The following is a 5,483-nucleotide window of genomic DNA, read 5'->3' on the forward strand; positions in this document are numbered from 1 at the left end:
TACGGAACCCTTTTACCCTCTTTCACGAAACTACCTTGTACTCGGCCGGTTTTTAATTCCGTATCACTGAAACGAGCTAGGAATTTGCATTTTACAGGATTTGATAGCCAATCCGGAGGCGATGTGTGAGGGGCGCTAAAATGAATGATCTATATTGGATGTTGCCGAAAAATCCCTCGCGTTCTATTTTTAAATGACTGACGTTCGAAACAATAGAGTTACGTTTTTTTTACATCGGAATCCTATTGGCATAGAAATTTTCTGTTTACGAACTTTGCACGGGCAGCAAATACTAAGTTCCAATGGACAGTGGACTTGAAATTTGACATGGCATTGATTTTTACGGCACTTGCTCACAACGGCTAAAAAACAAAATCTGAGCTCCATTTTCAAGTTGTTCAATTTGCACGCGTTTTATTAATTAGCTATTTAATTAGTTTGCACTCCTTTAAATTCTATGCTCTGAACTCTCATCGTAATAATTTCATGAACATTGAACAATATTCACTAAAGCGCCATAGCAACTCGGTGGTCGTATGCGGAAACTCTTGCAGTTACGATTTAATAATGAAGGAGCGAGGTATCGTACTTTATGTTTGTGGTCACAGCGTTCTCTTAAAAATAGTACGTGGATTTTCCGACAGATACCTCTTTAATTTTTAGTCTATTAGTAATCTTACTATGATACTAATATAATAATATTATTATTATAGATATTACAGGGATCTACTTTTATTAGTTAAATTTTGATTTAAAATATGTAAAAAAATAACTCGACCAAATAAAAGGCCATAAAATATACAGTTTAGTAAATACGATAGAAATAAAGAAAACTGATTTTTCTAGGCTGGCAATTACTCAGGCAATTTTTAGGGACCCAAACGATAAAATCGGGACCCTATTACTAAGACTTCGTTGTCTGTCAGTCTGTCTGTCTGTCTGTCTGTCTGTCTGTCTGTCTGTCTGTCTGTCTGTCTCCAGGCTGTAACTCAAGAACGGTAACAGCTAGAGAGTTGAAATTTTCACAGATTATGTATATCTGTTGCCGCTATAACAACAAATACTAAAAACAAAATAAAATTAATATTCAATGGACGCTCCTATACAACAAACGTGATTTTTTGGCTTTTTTTGCTCGATATCAATAATGACAACAGGTAGGGACTTGAAATTTTCACGAAGTCCGTAATTATTTATGTACTTCTATAGTTAATAATAGTATTAAAATAAAATAAAAATTTAAGGGGGGCTCCCATACAAAAAACACAAAGAAGAAGGATTAAAATTGCCCCACGTCCTACAGAAAAGCGATGTACCTCAAAAGATAATAAAAAAATAATATAAAAATATGGCATACTTCCGAACGCCATCCTTAGGGCGTGTTCATATGACTACGCGCACAATCCGCATACACACAGCAACCGTCTTTTCACCGCGTACACGCAGCTGCTGCGCAGCGACCGCGCAGCCACCACGCACCGTCCATTCGATTGCTAGGGTATCCATAAATTCAACTATTTCTGTACTCAATCTTCATAATTTTGCAGTCGGTGCCAGTTTCAAAAGTTTCAAATGTAACCTATTTTGTCAGAGAACCATAAAGTTAATATACCTAGCGAAATAGAGCAACAATCTCGAGCTGTCAAACGAAACCGAAATATGTGTACGTATACACTTACACAAGCATGATTGAACATCAAATCAAAAGAAATTTACTTTGTTTATTTTGTTTTGCATCTGGCATTGTCTCAAAACCTTCTATTAATATAGTACATATTTCATGCCACGCTTGTAAAGTTTTACGTTTGTCTTTGTATATTTCGAGAGTCTTGTCCCACAAGACATCCCTTTCTTCTATTAACGAAATTGATAACTCTGACGACATCGCACAAAGGCAACGGGCATCAGTCGCGCGAACTCAAAGGGAAATGAGTAATGACAGACACACTAGCCGCGCGGGCGGTGATCGTAGACTGCTCTGTCGCTGCGCGTAGGCTGTGCGGTGGCTGAGCGTACGCTGCGCGGTCGCTGCACGTTCGCTGCGCGTACGCGGTTTTTGTGGAAATATTTGAAAATAAGCTTTATGTAATTAGCATAGAACCTCAAACTGCTTTAACGTTTGGGAAAACACGCGACGCGCGCTGAATCCGCGCGCGCAGGAAACGCGCACGTGTGAACATAGCCTTACTGTCTGACATACAAAAAAATGCTATGAAAATTCTTTCAGGCGCAATATAACTAATATGTTCTATTTCATGACGTCCGTTTGACTATGGATGTTGTCAGGCGTGTACATGCACATTGCTAAAAATACCTATAAAATATACCACAATAAGAACAAACGCTTGGTTCTTGGCTCGACTTGGATTATGGTAATAGTAATACACCGCACACCGATTTCCGTGACGGTGGCCAGTTTCATTGAAACCAGGCCCAGTTACGTAGGAGTAATTTTATAGTGCCCAAATGTGTGCGCAGTTCACAAGAGCACTCTCTATTCTTTCACTCTCATAACCCAGTGGGACGGAAGACGGACAAGACTGGCGTGAGATCAGGCGCAGGACCTTTTACAGGGAGGAATTTTTACATGCCCATCCGATGCATGGATCATCTTACTTGTCAGACAATCAGGTGATCAGCCTGTATTGTTTTTAACCAAACTTGGAAATAACATGTTTCTAATGTGGGAATCGAACCCACGACCTCCGAGTCGAGAGCCACGCTCTTAACCACTAGACCACGGAGGCTTATTAAGTATTGGATTATGGCACTCGATCATCGAATAAATGAATTGTTATTGTGTAATAGCTACCACAGTCTGAGAATTTCTAACTATTGAAAGTGATTTTGATAAATACGTTCTATATTACATAATATAAATCCCTCGATCGGGGATTCTTGGAAATGCTATTGTATTCTATTGTTGTCGCAGTCACCGGTGTCCTTATGGGGCTTGACGGGTTAAACACATACATTACTAGTATTAAGGAACTGTAAACTACGGAACCCTAAAACGTATTTAATAAACCAGTCTTAGTATAAAACTTCTATTTATATTTTTACTAGATGACGCCCGCAACTCCGTTGCGCCAAAATTCGTTTATCGGGCGGGAACTGTACATTTTCCGGGATAAAAACTATCCTATGTCCATTCTCGGGACTCAAAGTATCTCCATGCCAAATTTCAGCAAAATCGGTTCAGCGGTTCACGCGTGAAGAGGTAACAGACAGACAGACAGACACACTTTCGCATTTATAATATTAGTATGGATTGATCTTATATTTCCTTTTTTAAATGTCATTTATCATATATTTAGTTTTATTAGTATTAAGGTATATTATATTGCACCTGAAACAATATTCATAGCATTTTTTCTTTTTATTATGTTTTAAAGTTCTTCATTTTTTTTTTAGAATGTAGGGTAATTTCTATGGGCTAGTGTACATATTTTATTTCTTATTTTAATGTCATTATTTATTATATTATTATTATTACTTATTAGTTTTATTAGTATTTAAGTTCATTAAATTGCGCCTGAAAGAATTTTCATAGCCTTTTTTCTATGTCAGACAGTAAGGATGGCGTTCGGAAGTATGCCATATTCTTATATTATTTTTTTAATATCTTTTGAGGTACATCACTTTGCTGTAGGACGAGGGGTAATTTTCTATAGGCCGTATTTTTTTATAGTCTTTTGGTCTGATTTTGCTCTATAATGGTACGGAAACCTTCGCGCGCGAGTCCGACTCGCACTTTGCAGATTTTTAATTATTTTTGTTTAATAGATCAAAATTAATGTAAAAAGCTTAAAAAAATATGGATATCGGAGATTCCTTGCCTTTAAAGAGTGAGCACACTGAGACGGGCCGTGCCGGGGCTCAGCGTGCCGGAGCGCATCGCAAAAATCTGCCTCCATACAATTTGTATGGAAGCGGATGCGCGTATCGCACACTGTGCCGGGGCGCTTGGCGCGGATTTTTGCTCAGCAGATTTCCGACAATGCGACACGGCCCGACAAGACCACCTACGCCCCGGCAGGCGGCAACAGTGTGCTATAGCAAGCGGCGCGCGGTTGTGATGGGAGGCAAGCCTCGGCTCAAAATCCGTCAATGCATTGCGCGCCGACCCGCCCCGGCACGCCCTGACATAGTTAGCCTTAAAATCCATCAATGCGATGCGACCCGCCCCGATAATAGTGCGCTATAGCGCATTTTGCGCTGCGCTGCGCCCCAGCCCGCAGCAGCTGCGCGCAAAGCAATATGAATTGCTTTGCGCGCAGCGATTTATAGTAGTTTTAAAATATTTGTAGAAAAAAATAACAAAAGATTTCTTGATATTTAAAAACTATTTTTTAAGAGCTGCCTTGGCCCAAGAGGCAGTGACAGCCAGAGATCCCTATAGAGGTAAGTATGACAACTATAATACCCCATAGTTGCTGGTCGCTCTTATGAGTCTTACCTTACCACTATTAGCCGCGCCATGCCGACTGTATGGGCGCCGCAGACTCGATCGCATAAAAAGTCTGTAGTCTGCGATCTCCCTAAGGGTTCCGTAGTCAAAAAGGAACCCTAAAGTTTTGGTCTGTCCGTCTGTTTGTCCGCGGTTTAGTTCAGAGGCTATAGGACCTACAAAGCTTTAATTTGCCATGAATTCACATATCAATGATGTCGATCTTAAAAAATATATTTTTATGGTAAGTAGGTACCTCCGCTACGGCTACACATCAAGCGGGGGAAGATGTTTTTCTCGCGTCCACCCCATCGTGTATTGTGTCGTTGGATAGGTTTTTTATTAAAAATATTATGAGTATTCACAGATCATTTTCCAATTTAGGGATCCATTTGTGAAATTTGAAGTTTTAAAGTGGAAAAAAATCGTTAAGAGTCCAGTGTACCTACCCCTTTCCACCAGCTAAACGGTTGCTTCTGGCAATGTGAAAAATTTCACGGGAGTAGGAAATATATTACAAATTCAGAAATTTAAAAATTATCAAAAACTAGCGGTATGTACTACGGAACCCCATATTGCGCGTGGCCCGACACGCACTTGGCCGCTTTTTTTCATATGGAATTGCATTGCGCATCCCTGGCAGATTGAGGACATCGGCCGGGCTATGTGGGACTCCCCGAGGAACTACCCACAAAAACCCCATGGTGCTCCACTACCCGCATAGGCATACTCGCAGTTCTCACCGCTGAACTTGTTTTGATAAAATTTGTTATTTGTTTGAGTTCCGCTAAAGGACAAAGGATAATTTATATCATGAATAAATATCCAATTACCGTGCGATAAACGAATCTGTACCAACAAAACAATCTTTCACAACTTACTTCGGAATAATCTTGAAGTTATGGGTATACATAATAGAGGCGACTTTCGTATAATATCTCCGACGAGATGTCAATATTTTCTCTTAGATATTTCGAAACCGAGAGCATCTCCCACCACTGCGCCACTAGTGAGCAGACAGTCCACTCGGAGC

Source organism: Aricia agestis, chromosome Z (assembly GCF_905147365.1).
Source record: "Aricia agestis chromosome Z, ilAriAges1.1, whole genome shotgun sequence".
In the NCBI taxonomy this organism is placed as follows: Eukaryota; Metazoa; Arthropoda; class Insecta; order Lepidoptera; family Lycaenidae; genus Aricia; species Aricia agestis.